Source organism: Pteropus medius, unplaced genomic scaffold (assembly GCF_902729225.1).
Source record: "Pteropus medius unplaced genomic scaffold, Ma_sr-lr_union100, whole genome shotgun sequence".
NCBI lineage: Eukaryota > Metazoa > Chordata > Mammalia > Chiroptera > Pteropodidae > Pteropus > Pteropus medius.
In genome coordinates, this window is record NW_024354875.1 from 33,342,191 (window position 1) to 33,363,086 (window position 20,896).

The window sequence follows — 20,896 nt, forward strand, 5'->3', positions numbered from 1 at the left end:
ATGAGAAAAAAATCATTATAGAGAGTTTTAAGGACTACAGTAAATGCCATTTATTCTCTCATTATAACATCCCTCCCCAAACCCTCAATTAATTCATACTTCTTTATGTCTAGAGAGCAATAATGATTGAGGTTTGTAAAAAACCTTGAGGTACAGCAAGCTCCCAAAGCATTCTCAAGAGGACTAAGTTGGATTCTATATAGTCTCAGAATTAGGAATATTTTATGGTTGAGAGTCTTTGCATTCCTGTTTCTGAAAAATGGTGCCTTTTTAATTCTTACAGCTCCTGGTCTTTCTAGGTGGTCTCCCATCCAAGTGCTATACAGGCCCGACCCTGCTTAGCTTCCGAGATCAGACGGGATCAGGCTTGTTGAGGGTGGCGTGGCCGTAGCCTGGAAAATGGTGCTCTTGGTTGAAATAATGTAAGTCATCTCTGGCTTTACATATAAACAGTGGTGCAACTCATTCAGAGACTCTATGCCGAATTTTTCCAGAAATGACTTTAAACACCGTATTTAGTGAACTAGTAATGATATGCCTAGGCAAGGGGAAGCTTTCTGAAGTACATGTGGTGGTTTGATTAACAAGACCACACGGTACCCAATTACCTGATAAAATCACAGAACCCATTACTAGATGTCTACCTTCATAATTCCTACTATTTTTCTGGTTGCAAAGCAGAAGATGAAAGAAGAGCAACTTCAGGATTATTAATATGGAAGAGCTTCTTTAGGGGTAGATTCTAATTTACTTTAAAGGGGTTTGGCAGGAGATGGGGGATCTTTGGGGGTCCTTTTTGTAAAACAGATATAGGTGTTTATTGCATTATCATCTTTCATTGTCTGCCTCTCTCTCTCCCTCTCTTGTTGTCTTATATTTTTTAAGAATTGCCCTCAATGAGTGTATTCCAGTTATCTAATGTGGAATAACAAATCACCCCAAAACTTAGTGACTTAAAATAACAACAAAAGGCAGTTAAAGCACGTTAGGTAAAGCACTGAAGAGGAAGCCTGAGGTTTTGGGTTCAAATGCTTGTCATGACTTTTAATAAATGAATTTCTGTCAGCAAGTCTATGCCCCTCTCTGAGGATTTGCCTTTCTAAATCAAAGTCCTCTGAGGCCTCCTCTAGCTCTAAAATGGTTTTATTCTAGAGCTACCTCCCACTTCCCAAGACTTTTGGAAATCAAGTTGTTGAGTACACTGATTTTTCAAAACACAAAATCTTCTTCCACCTTGAGTGCCATCCTATCAGGCAATGTGAAACACAGTTTATATGATGCAGTCCTAATGGGCACTGGATATTTTATCCTTTAATCTATTACCATGTTTTCCAAAGGCAAAATGGCTGGAACAATGGCCACATATAGAACAGTAGAATCATACAGCTGGTAGAGTATATAAAGGTCCATAATAATGGGTTTGATCCTAAATTCGTAGAGTTAAAAGTCTTAAGTTCTATATCTTAAGTTCAAAGATGGCAACCATCCCTTGAGCACTGATTTTTTCCCCTTTATCAGCTTCATTCAAAGATTGAATAAAATGTGTGGGTATAAAATTTTTTAAAAATCTTCTCATTTCTAATGAAAGTTGTCCTTGAAAAGAATCTTTTTAGGATGCGAAACACTTATTCAGAGGATGTTTCACTTACTCTAAACATTTGTAAGATCTTACCTTTTGAATTGCTTTCAGAATTTGTTTTTACTAAATTAGCTTTTTTAACTTGATTGTCCATCTGTTGTTTCCTCTCTCTCTCTCCTTTGGGCATCACCCAGTTAGTCCTTTTATGTCCTCCCTTCCACTTTGGTTCTGCCACTTAAGCCTACAGCTTTGTTGTGTTAGCAAAGATATGAGGGGCTCAGGAATAGACTCAGAGGAGCTTGGAGGAGGTAGGGCTGTGACTAAGACTAAGTCAAGGGGAGAGCAAATAAAAAATATATAGTCTGGGAAAAGTTCATTTCCAAATTTTGATTTCTGCTTTAAGTATTGTAAAGACTTTTGTGCAGCTGACATCTAGAAATGGAAAACAATGAATCGTTTATTAATTCAGCACAGTTCTAAGTGTTGGGTATACCTCAATGAATAAGACAGAAGGAGGTCTCTGTTCTTACTGAGGGAAGAAAGACAATAAAAAGAAAATATCAGATGAAGTTAAGTGGTAAGAAAAGAGTTTGAAAATGAGGTGTTCTGTTGGGGTCAACTGAGTGGTAACTTTGGATAGCAGTCAGGGAAAGTCTTGCTGAGGATGGGAAATAAGAGCTGAGATCTGAATGAGAAGGGGCTGATGTGGACATCCAACGGAAGAGCATCCAGTGGTGGGAGCAGCTGGTACAAAGGCTCTAAAACAAGAACAGAGGAATGACAAAGTGAAAGGAACCCAATGGGAGGGAACTGAGATGGACAGGCAGGGACCAAATCAGTAAGGCATGGAAAGTTAGAGTAAGGAGTGGGTGTGATGATAGCATGACATGTTCTGGCTCTTATGTGAAAAAGCCACTGTAACTTGGAAGCAACAAAGATGTCCTTCAATAGATGAATGGATAAATAAATTGTGGTACATCCAAACATGGGAATATTATCCAGGAATAAAAATGAATGAGCTATCAAATCACAAAAACACACGAAGGAACTGTAGATACACATTGCTTAGTGAAAGAAGCTAGTCTAAAAAGGCTGCATACTATTGATTCCAACTATATGACATTCTGGAAAAAGTGAAACTATAAAGACTGTAAAAGATCAGTGGTTGCCAGGGGTTTGTGGAGCGAGGAATGAATAGACAGAGCACAGGGATTTTTAGGGCAGTGAAATTACTCTGTATGATTCTGTAATGGATACATGTCATTATCTATTTATCAAACCCACATACTGTACAAATGAACCTTAACGTAAACTATGGAATTTAGTTAATGTATCAGTATTGGTTCATCAATTGTAACATACTAATACAAGATGTTAAAAATAGGGGAAGGAGAAGAATGATGAGGAAAATTTTATCTCTGGAGATTCTCTGTACTTTCCCTTCAATTTTTCTGTAAACTTAAAACTCCTCAAAAAAAAAATCTATTAATTAAAAAAAATTTAAGTCACTAAAGCTGATATTTAAAAACCAGCTTATAGAGTGGTTGCAAGAAGATTTATTTGGGGACTGTTGCTGCAGTCCAGATAAGATAGATGTGGCCCAGATTTGGGGGTGAAGAGGACGGAGGGAGGAGATGGGGCAAATGGACAGATCTAGATATGTTCTGGAAACCGGTTAAACAAGACATACTGATAGTCTGAGTATGGAAGTAAAAAAAAGTCAGGACTTGAGGTGTAGGCAAGTGAGTGAATGGTCCTATAATTTAATGAGAGAGGGGAAAGGTGAGAAATGCTTATTAGACGTGCCCATGCAGATGTTGGGTGGGTGGGTGGTTGGATGTACAAATTTGGAATCTGAGACAAGTTCAGGACTGAAGATCGAGATGAGAGAGTCATTAGAATCTGGAAGATGTGTAACCTCACAGAACTGGATAAAGCCAACCAGGAATTGAGTATAGATGTCGTGGAGCAAGCACAGACTGCTGAGCAGTTCAGCGTCAGAGGGGAGAGCAGACAGGAATCAGCAAAGGAAGCTGAGGGGGAGTATCCAGGAGGTAGGAGAAATCCAGGAGAGAGTGGTAGCAAAAGCCCTGAAAAGAATTGTTCCCGTACTAAGAATTGTATCTAGGTTCAACTCTCTGAGAGGTACGAACACCAATTTAGATAAAACACTCCCTCAAATAGCAGACTCCTCAGATTTTACCAGGTCAATTCTGATTCATCAACTAAGAGACTAAAATGCATCTCCTCTGTGAACTGAGGCCTTGTCCTTGGGTCCTCGTATATATTTTTCCTCTTCAGGGAGTCACACAAGTATATCAGTTTAGAGCAGGGGTTGAAAAAGTACAACCCATAGACCAAATTATCCTACTTCTGTTTTTATATAGCCCACAAGGTAAGAATGATTTTTACATTTTTTAATGGTTGAAAAAAATCAGAGAAAGGACATTTTTGACATGTGAAAATTATAAGAAATTCCAATTTCAGTATCTATAAACAAAGTTGTATTAAAATATAGCCATGCTCATTCAATTGCTTAACTTCTATGGTTCTATTACAAAGGCGGAGGTGAGTAGTTGTAATAGGGACTGTATGGCCTGCAAGCCTAAGATCTTTACTACCTGACCCTTTACAGAAGTTTTCTGACCACTGGTTTAGAACACTAAATCTACATTACCATGTGTGAGAAATGGCAGGACAAAAGTTTATCAATCCTCATCATGGATTTCACTGGACACAGCTTAACTTGAAGTCTTTTTTTTCAATCTTTCTTCACCATAGTGCACATACCTTTGGAGTATTCATAGGACCATTTCATTCAAACATGACTCTTCTGAATTTCTGCCCCCAGTTGTCACCTCTACCCTGAGTTTCTCCTTGCACATCCAACTGCCTGCTGGATGTATCACTTGAGTAATCTTTAAACTCCCTGTTCATAATGGAACTAGCTATCTTCCTCTCAAAACTTTACTTTATTATTTGTTAGGTAGTATAATGAAAATATATATATTTGATCTTTGCTTCTTTCCTAGTCCAGAGCTTCAAAAACTTGGAATTTCCCGAGCGACAGGAACATCTTTGGCTATTCATTCCAGAATTTAACAAGGTGAGTGAGTCATGGTGGGCCATTGGGTAGTTTCAAGAGATGGGCTGCCATACCAGAGAGACCAAGCACGTTACTAGAGGGCTGGAACTTTCAGCACCATCTGCCCCCACTTCCAGGAAAAAGAAGGGGGGTGGAGATTGAGCAGCCAATTGTTCAACAATCATATCCACATAATGAAACCCAGAAATCCAGAAAAATTCTGAAATGAGGAGGCTGGGGAGAGCTTCCTGGCTGGTGAACAGTGATATGCCAGGAGAGTGGTGCTCCCCAATTCCATGGGGGCAGAGGCTCCTAAGCTCACGACCCTTCCAGACACACCCTACACACCTCTTCATCCAGCCCTTCATTTGTATCTCTTATGATAAAGTCATTGTTAAGTCTAACACTTTCAGTGAGTTCTGTGAGTTGTTTTAGCTAATTATTAAACATGAAGGGGGAGGTGGAAAATCCTGAATTTGTAGCCAAGTTGGACAGAAGTGTGGGTCACCTACCCCGTTGATTCTGAGATCTAGCTAGGTCCTACCTGATGGACAACTGAATAGCTTTTTCCTATAGTTTTTGGATCAAACACTTCAAATATTTATTCTCAACTAGTTGGACTTCATACTGATGAAAAACTAAATCATGGAATATTTGAGTTATTTCTGACAAGATAAAGAGTAAAATCTTTCATCCCCCACTTAAATAGCACCATGGAATTTCATCAATCAGAAACATACAAACTACATGTATTTTGCAAATCCTCTACATCCAATCTCCCCCCACCCCCACTCCCCCGCCCCCGGCTGCAGTTTGATGACTGATCAAAACTTGCAAAATTTATGTTCATTTCCAAATCTACTGCACCTTACCTGGGTAACCCCCATAACAAGGCAGCTTCTTTAAACTGCCAGAAGAATGCGTATCTTAAGTAATGGGAGGGGCCACCTTCAACCCCAGAGAGAACCCAGGCAGGGAAGTGTATTTTCAGGATTTAGAATAATGCAGATATGGTGGGATTCCATGCCATTCTTTATCAAGGATGTTGCTCTACAAGATGAGGATAATTCTGTAATATCTCGCCCATGCGGATTATCTATTCCTTTAACATCCTAGGTAATTTAAGCACTACTTCTACTATTTTAAAAGAAATCGTTCGTTTTATCAGCAATACACAGGTGATTTGACCTTAAACTTAGGTAATTATCGTAATTAAAGAGCTAATACCACATTCACAAGTATGTGCAGACCCTCTCTCATTGCCTATTATCTAGAAACCATTATGCTGTGTGTAGCTTTCTTTCTGTTCCCTGTTTCTTTGGAGTGCTTCCAAGATTCAGTCTGTTATTATTTAAAGTCTCTCTCTGAATGTTGGTATGTTGGTATTTTTGTGCTCTGCCTTGTATGGCTTATGGATTTTTTTTCCGTGTTGGTGAGATGTTTTCCATATCCATTCACAACCATTATTCATTCCACATGCTGCAAATATAATGCCCACCTAATCAATCACCACTTCTGCATTTGAAAATAAAACCATCCTTTCTTTATTATATTAGGCAAATTAGTCAAATGAGTGTTTTCTGAAACTTGCTGCTTTTTTAGGGTCCTTGGCTCTCCGCCTGCCTTTTTCTACTGCCGCCTCCTCCCTTTCTCCTCCTCCTGTTTGCAAACAGTATCCATTTCCTTTTGCTGGTGTTCTGGGTGGATTCTGATCCTCCCAACTTTGCTGTCTGCTTTGATGATCATACATCCTTCCTTCAGAGCACTCCCTTGCAAATAAGACCATGTGGGTGGTGCAGATGGCTTCATCTTCCTCTCCCCCGTGATTGAGCAGCTAAGCCCCTTAAACTTGAGCAGAGGAAACTGTTCTCTCTGGCAGATATTATGGTTAGAAAGCACAGCAACCATACAGGCAATATTAATCACTGAGAACTGCAAAATGCCATTGTCGATGGTTTGCTTGAGACAAGGTAATAAAAGAAGAAAAAAGAATGGAGCAGCTTACGTACAGAACCCTTCCCTGACAGTTCTCCCCTAGTCCACATGAAAAAAAAAAAAATTCTCCACTTAGGTTTAATTTTAAGGATTCTTTTGTTTGAAGAAACCAGGACTCTTTTGTGCCACTACCAACATTTTTGTCAATTAAGCCTCTTTAAGAGAGAGAAGAGAGAGCATAGTGAAGCATCTGCTGCCACAAGAAGTCTTGCGGCCAAAGCCTGCTGTAGGAAACTCTGCCTATTGTCCTGGCAAAGCAAATGGCTCTTAGAATCATGATTCTTTCTAATGTATGTGTTTATAAGTAATTAAACTCCAGTTTTAGGGAAGACTCACTAACAGCATACATTATTTTAATAGACATACAGTACTACTTTAAACCATCTTCGCCATCTGCTCATCATGATTATAAATGCAAAAAGAACATATTTTACATTAGCATCAGAAACTAGTGTGATATTAGGAATTGAAATGCCCATATATGCTCTTTGTGCAATACCGAATGCATCTGTGCTATTTTCCTTTTCTTTCCGCAATGCAAATCAGAGAAAGAAGATGCTTGTTCCTTGTGGACTCTTTTCTGACATGGAAGATAATTTTCAGGATAGAAATTCATTAGGAGGGGATTTTGACTTACTATTCAGCCAAATATGCTTTTAAAACCATATGAGTTGATGTGTCTGGCTCTTGCTGGCCCTATTTGGCTATCTTAGCTCCTAGCCAATGAGGGAGAAAAACACAATACACCAAGGGCGGTAAATCTACTGTCATCTTTAGTGTCCATCAGGGATACAAGGCATAATGTATAATGCGGGAAGTGTTTCTTCTCTATAAGTAAAATTTAAAAGAAGCATGGAACGCACATGTATAGGTGGAACACTTAAAATAGAGTTGACAAAGTATCTGAATAGGCACATGCTCTGTTTTTCATCTGCATTTTTATGATTGGATGATCTTTTTAGATGGAAAATAATACCAGCATAATGTTAGAGGGAGCAGGGATGAAACACTCAGTTCTATTTTCTCAGATGGACTAGTCAAGCTACCATATAAACATATTCATCTCATAAGAAATGCTGGCGATGAGTACATTAGACTCTCTACTAAGCAGGATTTTTAGCCAGAGTCTAGAAATATAGGCCAAAGGAAAGGCTACTAGGATGAGTTAAAAGTTGGACAGTAGAGTCTACTTGAAAGAATTTGTCCCTTCTCAGCAGTAAACTTGGTTTAGCATTTCCTTGAAGAACTCGGTTCACATTGCATTTCTGGTTCAACGAATTTAAAAACAAAGGGCAGTAATCATTTCCTCTGAGCTTATTAACTGTAATTCCGATTTTTGTTTTACATTCTGGCCATATTAGACAGTATTAAATGATAAAAGCATGCGTTCTAGGATGAGAAATGTTACGTGCAAGTGAAGGCGAAGATCAACATGCTCATTAGTAATGACTCACTGTGGGCTCTGATCAACTCTAGGGAGCCAGGTGAACATCACCAGAAGTGATGCCCCCAAGTAGGCGGAACCAAGACCTGCATGGTCACAGAACAGAGCTGCCAGAGATGAAAAACAATCACTGTTCTCTTTCCTCAATTCTAGATTTAAAACAACAATAACAACAACACTTAAAATACAGTACCTTATAAAAAAATTTCTAGTTTCCCTTGGAGTAGCCCCACTTTGTAATTCTGTGAAACACTGCCTCCTGGCTGTGGCTGTTGTCATTTGTATAAGGGCTGAACTTTTTGAATCCCTGCATCATAAATGTGTACAGTGAGCCAAACCAACTACAAGACCAACATCCCTAAAGTACCACATTCACCATGTTCCTCCCTGCTCAGATATGTTCACTGGCATGCACAGCTGACATTTGAGGTCGCTGCTAAAGCCTCTGTTCACAGATCTTCCAGCTTTTCATTCTAACTCCAGGACTTCACTGATTCATTCAGTTTCTCCCCCCATGACATCATGAGGAGACTTCTGGATCTCTACACACAGTCTATGAGAATTCGGGGACTTCATCTCAGACCCTCTCTGGTTAAACACATGTACCACCATATTCTCCTGTAGCACTGCTTGTTGGTTTAGGGACCCATGAGATAGTCTCTTTCCTAAATTTCAACAGAAAGCAAGACCCATTCCCCCCTTAGTGTATCTTGAGTTTCTATCACTTTTCACTCTCTCAAGACTGAGACACACTAGGTCCTTCCTCACGGGTCTAGTTAGTGCTTTAAGCCTAGGCCTGTCTCTCCAAATGTCTCTCTCCTCTCCACAGCTTTCCCCTTCCTGTCCTTGGAAGGACTTTTCTCCTTCCAAGGTTTTAGAACTTTTGCCTCTCCTGCTACAGCTAATTGTAAAAATTCTTCTAACTTTGGGTCCTTGAAAAACACCAATTCTTTCTCTCTTTAACAAAGGTTGACTCTTACAAATGAAAGCCTGGGCTTTCACAACTTTGGGACCCGAAACAGGAAAGAAGAAATATCGTCCTTCAAGGCATCCACGGGGATTGGGTTCTGCCCTCCCCTAAAGAAAGATTAGTTCGGCTCCAATGGATGAAGGATTGCAAAGCAGCAAGAATTTGAGGGACTAAAAATGACCTGGGGTAACATTTGAAAATAATATTTACTTCATATGCATTTAGATCCAGTCTAAATTTCATATTTGCTAATCATACAGGTTACTAGTGATTTCTACCGCCACCACCCCCCCGCCAAATTTCTGTGGTACGTGGCCCTCATATAAGGCCGAGTCTCGTCTGCAGCTGTTTCTCTCTCAGCTCTTCAAAGAAGACTGTACACCTAATATGCCCCATCCTGCCTGCTGCACTACCTCTTCACATCTGTTTGGAAGTTCCAGAGCAATAAGGATTGTCTCCTTCTTGATAGTGTGGCATTTTCCTGGGGGTAATCCTATGTGTTGCCTGGTGGTAAGTATGGTATGTATGCAGGTAATGCTGATAAAGCAATCAGAAACCCTAGAGGTGAGACTGACTGGTCCAAGTATGAAAGTCCTGCCTTTCATATTTGCCCTGCTTTTTGGACTTGTAGATACCCTGAGTTTCAGGACGAGAGCAATGCCTGACTATGGCCAGCCAATAAACATGATTTCTTGACATTAAGTAGAATTACTAAAAGGAAAAGATTTAACACTGAGGAAAATGGACCCCTGAGCAATGCAGTCTTACAATGCCCCCAAATGTGAAATTTGGAAGAATGATTGAATTAATGCAGTGCACTGGTCACAAAACCTTTCTCCAAGAGATTTTACAAGTGTTTAATATAAACAGTGTAAGTAAAATATTGCTTGAAACACTTTAAACTGTTATTTTAATTTAAAAATTAATTTATATGCCTGGCCAAAACAAATTGAGCAATACTAAAAATTACATGCAAAAGGCAAATGTTCCTCTCATCCTAAATTCCTTTCTAGTTCTTCCTCCAGAGGCAATTACTGTTAATAGCTTCTTCTTTCATCCTTCCAGAAAATCTCTGTGCATATACAAGGTGTATTTATATAGGTGCATAATATGTGTATATAACCCATTTTTTCTCATAAAAGTGAACATACTTTATATGCTGTTATGAACCTTGCTTTATCCACTTAAAAATGAATCTTGCAAGTATTTATATGTCAATATGTACAGCTCTCACTCATTCTTTTTAATGGGTACTTACTATAGTATTATTTGAATGTTTGACCAATTCTCTATTGAAGAACATTTAGGTCAATTATATTAGCAAGAATTTCTGTAATAAAATTCCTGAAGCAAGACTGATGCTAAGAAATTAAGGCCTCAGGTTAGGCTAAATTTCAGTTGGCTCAAACCACCACACACTTGAACTCTATAGGACCCTTGCAGGCAGAGGGTATCACTGGACCTTCTCTGTGCAGAAAGAAAACATGATGGAGGGGTAGCTTTTCCCAGGCTTATGAGGAACACAGAGGCACTCAATTGATATGTAGCTTTGTTTTATTTGTGTTCCAGTGCGTGCTTAATTAGATTTTATTGCCAGTTCCCCTCTGCTCCAGCCATTGCACTTGTCCAGGCCTTCTGGGTCAATGTGACCTGTCACCTTGTCCTCAGACTAAACCGATTCTGTTCTGCTCACTGCCCAAGATTGTCTTCTCAATCCACTTTGTGTGTTTCACATTTTTTTTGCATCTACAGGGCTTACCTGACCTCTAGGAGCTGACCACTCTTGCCTTTTGGAGACAGTTTCTTTGCTAGGCTTCTGGGACTCCACTCCCACAGTAGTTGGTCTCTGACACTCAGGCAGCTCCTCCCCTCATTCTTCCTTGCTGGTTCCCTCTACTCTTCACGGCCTGTAGTGTTGGAATGCCCCAAGGCTCTGAAATTAGCAATACCTACTTCTCTATCCACACTCTCTCCCTAGTTGATTGTGCCAATCCCCTCATCTAAAGTGGTTGAGCAAGGAAAACACCCAGGAATCAACCTCGACTCCTCTTTTTCTCACATCCAGTGTCATTAAGTCCCATCAACTCCCCCGCTACTACTATAGTGAAACCACATTTGTCTTCATGAGCTCGATTGAGCCGAAAATAAGGAAAAGCAACAAGAGAATAACGACTAAGAAATAAAAATTTAGTTAGTAAAGGTAACATGAAAACTGGTATGTTTCATGAGCTTTTGAAGTTCTAATTTGAAAAAAACCCCATTGCTAGTTTTTGCTTTGACTGGGGAGAAAGGGCAAGTAATTGTTGAAGTGACCACTCAGGGCACCTCCAGTCATTGCCTGTTGCTGCCCCCTGCAGTCCACCTTAAAAGGTGTCAGTCTCAAGAAGTCACAGGTCAAAAGGATTACAAGTCAGGTCCAGAACTGCACTGTCTAATGTGGTAGATACTAACACTTGTGGCTTTTGTGCCCTTGCAATGTGGCTATCAAGAGTGGAGATGTGCTATAAGTGCAAAACACACACCAAATTTTAAAGACTTAGCACAACAAGAAAGAAAGAATGCAAAATACCCCATTAATAATTTTTAAGTTGATTATATGTTGAAATAATAAAATTTCAGATATATTGGGTCAAATAAAACATTAATATCTAATCAAACTTACTTTCATCTGTCCCATCTTTTTTTGATGTGGCTACTAGAAAATTTAAATGACACAAGTGGCTTGCATTATATTTCCATTCAGATGACTCAGGTTTTAAGGATCCCAATAGAGTTTTTTCTCTTTTAATGATGTATTATCTCCATGAACACTAATTCCTGAGAAGCTTCCATTGTTCAAGAAATGTTCAATTAATGAAAACTTGTATATTAGAATAGTCTTCAGAGTCCAGAGCCCTCATGGAGGCACATCTTTGTTCTCTAACAATGAATTTTTAGAAACTATTTACTGTTTATTCAGTAAACATCCATTGAGTGCTTACTATGTGCCTGGCACAGCTAGACGATGATGCATGTAGATGGAAATGAAAATTTCCCGACCTCAAGGAGTTTATTACACTAGAGAAACTGATTCATAAATAAATATCTCAAATAATTATTTTAATAGAAGGATATACAAAGTGTGAGGAATGTCCATTCATTCACAGCCATGCCTAATGAATAAAATAGATGATTAAACTGGGGTTCAAAAGAAGACGTGAGTATAAAGTAATAAAACTTACCGCTTTGTGTGGCTCATATAAATAAGATGAACCAAAAACGTGAGAAATAGCATCAAAAGTGTTATTATTTAACCCACCCAAGTGACAACTTTGAAAGAGACAATGTTTATCTTTTATGTAATAACATGTTTGTAAAAATAAAATCCTCTACCTGTGTCCTGTTCCAGATGCTTGCTCCCTCTCAGTCCCGCATTCCCATGGACAGCTAGCTGTTTAGGGGCGGTGGGTGGGGGAGGGGGAAGGCAGGACCAGCCTTAGGACATAGAGATTCCAGGGACTGGGGACATTTTGTGTGAGATCCTCAGTGAGCCAAAACGGAAATCAGGAATGACTATCTCTGTGCTGCCTCATTCTCCCTAGAGAAAAGTGCGGGGATAATTTTCAAGTGTCCTCTAATCTAGGTCACTGCAATCTGTCCTATAGGACAGTTAAGATATTTCTTTTATCCCAATACCCAAGAAATTTAAGGAAATTCTGCATGGACTCCTAACATGCACCTCAAAATCAGTTCTATTTAAATGAAAGGGTTGTAAGAAAAAAATTATTTTGATGATTAAGACAAGACTAGGAAATATGTATGAGACACACCTAATAAGGAAAGGCTTTGACCAAATGGGGAAGAGCAAACAGAACCAAGCTTCGGAGCCCTGAATTACAGACTTGTCTAATTGATGTATGGTCACACAAACATTTTCTTACACCAGTGAACGATAACATTGAACAGAGTTGCTGGTCAACTCCAGTGCAAACCATTAACCACATTAGAGAAAATAGCTCTGGAGAGGTATCGCTCAATGGTTTTTAACTTCAAAAGATGTCATGAGAAGAGCCACAAATTATTACTGCTGACAATTTGTACAATTTGGCCCTGGTGAAATGTGTGTGTCCCTACACTGTACCATTTTACATAACAATATGAAATATTAAAAGGGAAAAACGTTTTGTAATAAACAGCAGTTTTGCTGATTGCGGCTGATTATGTTAAGCAGCTTGTTCTGTGGGTGTCAGAGGGAGACTTAATAGCTCCTATAACTAATCTCCACGGCTGACCTCTCCCCTCCGCTGATGAAGCCTATTCAAAAACCTGCTGCCCTTTCTCATTTTCAGATCTTATATTTCTGAACTGTTTTGATCATGCATATATTTGCTAAAGTTGTTGTGTACAGGATTTGTGTGTGTATTTAAAAATATATAATGCATAAAGATTCCTGCTAGAGCTGTCTTCTGCATTATTAAAAATGAAACAAAACTGTACAAACATGTTTTTAAAAATGTGTTTTTAAAACACATGTTTACAACATTCTTATCAGATACCAAAATGTTATTAATTATCGTTGAGGACAGATCCCCTGTATGAGAGAAACTGTGTGAAGGAATATGGTGCCAAAATTTTTTACTCCAACTTTAAAGGGCAAGGAAGTCTTTCCGGAGAAGACTGTCGTCTTGGTCATTTCATCAGCCTCGATGGCTGGTACTTAGAAGCAAAGTGCTATTCAATCATAAAGCAATTTCATTTTTCTGATCAAAGTTTTTGATTTAAATGGGATTTTATAGACAACATTTCAGGGTGTGGAGAACTCCATCGGTAAGTACAGATAAATATGTAAGTGTATGTGTATAAGTGTGTCTAATTTAGTTTGCTCTTCCTCTTTTTGCCAAATGCAGAGATGTTTACAAAACCGCGGCGAGGGGTTGAGGGGGTTGGGGGGGATGGGGGGAGGGATGGGGAGGATGTGGTGGAGGGATGGAGGAAGCAAAGCTTTGAAAGAGCAAAGGCAAACAGTCTACCTCCGATTATGCAAATGTAGCTTAATCGGAAATGGGGAAATAAAGACAAAAGAGGGAGCGGGGAAAAATCAAGAATCCAAAAAGTAAAGTGTGTGAATGCAACTTGCTAGGGAAAAGGCTGGACTCAGTACAAGAAGTTCACAAAAAGGTGCAGCTTTCTCTGAGACAAATACTGGCTGAAGCCGGCTGATAAATATTTCCTGTAGGATTTGAAACAGGTTGCCACCAGCAAGACAAAAATCCCTAGGGGGCAGTACATAATTAACAATTTGAAGATGTGGCTGCATGTCATTGTCTCAAAGGGAGACAGGAAAGCCTGCCCCAAAAGCATAAAACCCGAGTTTCTCATATTAATCTCACAATTCCCATATAGACAAACGGCAGTGTCTTCCCAGAGGCTGGGAAGGCTCCTTTACTCTTGGTTGTCAAAAGGTTCCTGGCTAATGGTGTCCTTTTCCTGTGATTTTCTATCAGCACCACCAAACCTGTTCCTCAAGTTTGAGAGAAAGCACTCAGCATGTTTAAAAAAGTGAACTTTTTTTCCTATTAACAAAAAAATGAGTAAAATCAGGACTGAGAGAAGAAAGACGTTTAGACAGGTTCCTGTCTGAGTGTTTAGAGTTTTGTTTAAAACAGCCAACCTTTGAATAAATTAAACCCACAAATGAAAACAAGCTCAGGAGACATTAAAGCACAGAAAAGTCATAAAGAGGTTTTGGTGTGGTTTTATAAATTTCTTTGATTCGTTTCAAGACAGGTTGGATTTTGCAGGGAGGAGGAGGTTAATTGCCAGAGCGAAAGGCTAGACAAAGAAACTAGTTTTTATTTTGGGGTGGCACTGGCATTCAGTCAAGAGAAGTCAGCAGTGTTTTCCAAGAGGGTACATCCAGGACAGTGCCAATTTTGTGTTTGTTACACTGCTGAAACATAGAAGCAGTGTGGACCACTGCTGAGAGCCCAGATTCCGAGAGAGGAGACCTGGGCTAGGTCCCAACTCTGACATGGAAACCATGTGCTCCCCGGGAAGTTTCTGACTTTCTCTGTGTCTGAGTTCCTTCAACTGCACACTAAGTTCAGATCACTTGCCACCTGCCTACCTAATCAGAATATTGTGAGGGTTAATGAGATTGCGCTTGCAAAGTGATTGCCTCATCATATAACTCAAAAGTATTATTATTCATCATAAAGACACAGCTGCAATATTGTATATTGTTACATACCAGACGCCATGCTTCTATTTTTAGCAACTTTGAAATGAGAGTGTCTTAGAATTATACAGTGGAAGGGACCTTGCCGTATTACCTGCTCCAGGCTCTGTTCTGGGGCAGGTGAATGACTAACCACCCAGACAGCTGGTTGTTTAGTCTCATCTTTATATCTAAGGAGGAAACTTCAGTTCTCCCTCTAGAGGAAACACCAATGTCATCATCCTAATGGTTAAGAGGCACTGCTTAAGTCTGAATTCTCCTTTCTGTTTGAACTACAATCAACTTTTTATTGTATTAATATGTTCGTTGTTCGTCTTCATTTAATGATTTAGGCAGGCAGAAACATGTCCTATGCATTCTTGTATTCTTTAAATCAACTCCTGGTGAGGCAGCACATAGTAAACTCTCAAGAAATTCTCATTAGATCAAATTCAATTGTTTATATCTACCTGGGTAGAAAGAACACTGCTAATAGCATATTTTATACCTGCAGTCCCCCTGGGGGCTCAGGCTGGAGGATGACATAAATCCAGGGCTAAGGAGTGGTGTGACTATGGTGTGTGTGCCCAAATTTGGGAAGAAGGTTGTATTGAACCTTCTTTCCCTAGGAATTTTGAAAAGCCCTGTTGGTTGTTTCCTGGCGTTTTATGTTCTTTGATGCAGAGATTAATAAATGATTCAATCAAGTTTTTCTAGTTTCTGTGCTATCTGGTCTATAATTACTATATTAATTCATCTCCACCTCCCAGGCCCCATCTTTTTAAAGATGAGTACAACATTTACTCTCATTTCTATTCAGAAGGAAATTCTCTCTTCCATAGCCTCAAGAAAATATATATAATACTATAGGAGCTTGAAGGCTCTGCCTGCGTGTCATTAGAGCGGGATGACGGACACATATCCATATTCACAGAACCTCAGTAAAACTTTTTGGCTCCTTGTCTCATCTGGTTTCAATTTTTCCAATACAACTGAGTCTTGATTGGTTTGTAGTTCACATCTATTATTTTTAAAGAGAGATATCCAAGATCTGAATGACCACCTCTGCCTTTTATTGTCCTCCTGAGCATCCCTTCCTGTAGTGGAGACTGACTTAGACCTCCCTGCTACCCCCCAATCCTGGCCTGGCTATACTGCTGCCAAAGTAGTTTGTTGGATGCCAAGAAGCAGAAGGCCTAGGGAGCTGGGCAAAGGCATTTGGGCTCAGAATATTATAGCCTGGGTTCGAAGGACTTTTATTTTTCGGTAACTTATGCACTTTGTCATTTTTCAGCTCCAGTGTTCCTCATTTCTATTCTTACACACTTGTGCTCTTTCTTTATAAACATCTTGAGTAATCTAGCCTAATTTATTTTTTAGATGCTTTTCCATTTGCTTTGCAGCTCTCAGTGAAGTCCTGAGATTACTCAATTTGTTACCTGGTTATTTGGTCCACACAGTTTCTGTTTTTCAGAACCTGAAAAACTACCCTTTTAAATGATAGTGCTGGATGACTTGAAATGATGGTTAATTTTCTGTGTTGACTTTGCCTGGCCATGGTACTCAGATATTTGGTCAAACACTACTCTAGATGTTGTTGCAGGGTATTTTTTAAAGATGTAATTAATATTTAGATCAGTAGACTTTGAGTAAAGCAGATTATCTTCCATAATGTAGGCGGGCCTCACCCAATCCGTTGAAAGCCTTAAAAGACAAGACTGAGGTTCCTCCAAGAGAAGGAAATCCTGCATCTGGATGGCCTTGGAACTTGAGTGCAACATCAACTTGTCCCTAGGTCTGCAGATTTCAGACTTGCCAGCCCCCATAACAGTGTGAGCCAAAAATCAATCTACATATCTATATATTAACCTCTCTCTAAGGATAGGATATATACGTATATATCCTTATGGTTCTGTTTTAATGGCAAACCCTTATTAATTCACTTGGTCTCTGAAACTTCCACTTCAATGAACATTTCTTAGCCTGAGTATGCTAATTTTTTAAAAAATGTTTTAAAAATTTTTTAAAAATTTTTAAAACTATTTTTAAACCTATTTTTTAAAACTATTTTTATTTTTCCTCCTTTTTCTAAGGACCTTGAAAATAATCAATTTCTTTTACATTGCCTCTTCCAAGCATCCAGAATTATGAGGATAATAATAAGTTGTATTTGTGCAGTGCTTTACACTTACAAAATGCTTTTAATCTCACCAACACATGAGGTAGGTAAGGCAGATAATATTACAGGTGAAAAAAACAGGATTTGAGCATCGTAAGGAGCTCACCTAAATTCACATTTATAATAAATGATGGAATTCAAAAAGAAACTCAGGAGCTGGCTCTTTTTCAATACAATTTAAACTTTTATTTAATAATTCCAGGTACTTAGGTTCTAGCTCTTCCATGGGCCTTGCTACGGATTGGCCTGCAGTGCCTACAAGCTGAGCCACAAGATCATGCTTCAGTCTGCATAGCGCCCTTCTCTTCCCTTGGCCTAAAGCTTCTCTGTGCCTGAGTTTTGCTTGAAGCCTTGCATCTGATGAATACTGCCAGGTGTCCCATCCTGAGGTTTTTAGTCACTATTCAGTCTCTAAGGTTAGAGAGGAAGGAGGTGGCTCTGGACAGAGCACTCTGTGCATTGGGCTAAGGAGCTTGAACTCTTAATTTAGGAGGTGTTTGGTATCACAGGGTTTGTATCATAGGCTCATTATCTCTTGGTTTTATAACTACTGTGTTCCCAAGGGAGAGTCTACAAATATTTCTTCTTTGTCTATACATTTCTCACATTTTCATTTCAATATTTCAGTAAGGAATAAGGTTGTTAGCTTGCTTCCTTCTTTATAACCTTTACAAATGCTTAAAGAATTTAATTTGGAATTGCCAAACCTGAGCCAAAGATTGGTTTGTTTCTTGATTTCTTGGAGCTAAGTCCTGTGAATATGTCCTTGGCCTGCCAGCAGAAGCATAGCAAAAGTGGTGGCAGCATGCACAAGGGCACAGAAAACCTTATCTTTGCAAATTCTAGAGCTGCATATGGGAAGAGAGAGAGAGCAAACAGGCGACATCACTGCATTCATTCCTAACCTCTGTTCTTGAAAAACCCATCAGGGTTTTGAAAACAATCTGGCCTGGTGCAGTAAACCTCATTTCCTCCTATAGCCAAGAAAAAGTAAACAAATCTGTTCTTCACCTCTCCCTTCTTTTCCTTTCAAGGTTAGCCTGGGGAGGAAACCTTTTCTTCTACAGCCAGAAGATTCTTAAGTCACACCACTAGAGGGGACACAAGTCTATGGCTAAGTCTTTTCCAGCTACCCTTGGCATCAGCGCAAAGCGGCATGGGGACCAGTGGGGATGGGTTTCAAATCACTGGCAGACCATTCAATAACATTAATACTGTGTAATATGAATAAAACAAAAATAATTGTAACCATACGTAGTAACCACTAATTGAGTGTTTACTCAGAACCAGGCCCAGTACAAAACCTTGGACATGCATTATTTCATCAGGGAGATATTACTTTTTTCCATGTTCCAGATGAAGAAACTGGAGCTCAGAAAAATTAAATCACTGCTCAAGGACCCACAGTTAAGTAGGTAATTGGAGAGATGGTTCTCAATGTAGTTAAAGGACTGTGGCCTCCAGCTGGAGCTATAGCCTCCAAAGAATGAAAGTCACTGGAAACACAGAGAATGATGCTCTTGTGCCTCTGGGCTGGGTCTAGTTAGGTCTCTTCCAGAATGGCAGCAGTGCTAGATCAATTGTTCTGGATACTCAGTATCCCCAAGGTCATCCCAGAGGAGGCCAGAATTTTTTGAGCTTTGAGGTATTCTTGTCCTGGTTTTGGGACTTGCCAGTCCTTTGAATGTCTCTGAAACTCGGTGGCCAACTCTTGTCTCACGTTCACCTCAGCATTGCTCACGAGAAACAGAAACAGCACTTCCCACTCCCATCTTCTTTACTGTAAATCTAGGGCTGCGTAGGGGGGGTGAATATGGGAGAGGTGAGGGGAGAAATAGCCAGACCAGATGGGGAATTGTTTCTTAATTACCTTCCCTTCCCTTTTCTGTTGACCTCTCTCATCACTCTTAACTGTGATCCAACGAGATGTCTGGGGAGCCTGGTTTCCACAACTCTAGACCTTTTGGGGAGACTGGTCTGCTCTGGATGTCTAGGACAAAAGCCATTAGAAATTGCAGCTCAAATAAACACTGCCCTTGCATCATGCAGAGCCAGCGAGTGCACACTCCTTGGACACATTCAAATACACTCTGTGTTCTTGTGACAAGAGGTGAGAAGACCTACATTAGGTGACATCCACTCCCACACCCTTAGTGCTACGGTTTCAGTGACGCTGGAGGTAGGGGTGGGGTGGGGAGGGAATGTAACTCCAATTAATTTCAAAACAGAAGAAAATGGTGCCAGCCCCTGAACCTGGCTCACTCCTCACCGAGCACTCAATTCAAAGCACTATCTTGCCAGGGCTTTACGTGCAAATCTCTGCCTGGAGTTATTGGTGTAAAGGGACAGGAGGCTATAAAACCTACAGTTGTGAAAAACCAAAAAGTTTACTCAGGAACCAAATGATTCATTGCTGGAACATCACCCATTTGCTCAGCTTCTGGGACTCTTATGGGCGCTATTGGAGTTTCTTGGCATGTGGATCAAGTGAGGGACACAATGAAAAGGAAATGCATGCAGGACAAAACACAGTTCTCTGCTCTTCCAGCTCTTTGTACTTCAGAAGGTGTGCTGGGCCTCCCATCTAGGTCAAGGGGTTGCCTGCTGGACCCACATTTTATCTCCTCCTGCAGATATGATTGCAGTGAGAGGGGACCTTTTGGTCTGCTGTCATTAGGTTTAGAATCCAAGTGAATCATAATTTTTATTAGACTTTTAGGTTATGTTGGCTTTGAGAAAGGCTCATTTTTATTTTGAAATGGGTATTTGAGTAGTTTCTGATGGAATTATCCTGTCTATGTTCAGAATTACTTTCAGAACCTACATTCAGAACCTACGATCAGGACTCGGTGTGAGAAACCAACCAATGCAAACCAGACTCACACACTCCTCTATGAGTTTTCCTACAGAATAATAAGCTACCCAAAGCCAAGTTGGAAGCAATGTGGTGCTGTGAAACCAGGGTAATCAGAGCTCACCACTTGACCCGAAGTTTGAGATACCAGTGTGATTTAGTTACGGATGACACAAGCTATTGTGATATGACATCACAATAGTGTTCTTATCCACACGTCACGAATAATAGAAACTTTCTTTGGGATATTTGGAAGACTTCCAACAAAATGTAACCCCCTTCCACTCCCAGTAGGGGGGCATTCCCATAAGAAGTTTAAGAACTTAACTGAAAAAACAGCTAGAGAAAATACAGTAAGTAAAATCATTCTTTGTATTCATTTGTAAATGTTCCAAATCAGGGTTTCTCACAATGTAGTCTGTGGATCACCTGCACCAGAATCACCTGGAATTCTGCAGGGCCTCGCTCCAGTTGAGAATCAGAACCCTTGGGGTTGAGTCTGGAGAGCCGAAGGCGATCCCTCCCTCAGGCGATCCTGGGACATCTTAAAGTTTGAGAACACCCTGGAGTAGGTAATTACCTCTAAACATCTAT

General features: G+C 39.9%; 1 pseudogene; it reads right to left on the reverse strand.

Moving 5' to 3' along the window:
* Nucleotides 1-274: 274 nt before the first annotated feature.
* On the reverse strand, nucleotides 275-393 carry LOC120597480 (uncharacterized; annotated as a pseudogene).
* Nucleotides 394-20,896: the final 20,503 nt, after the last annotated feature.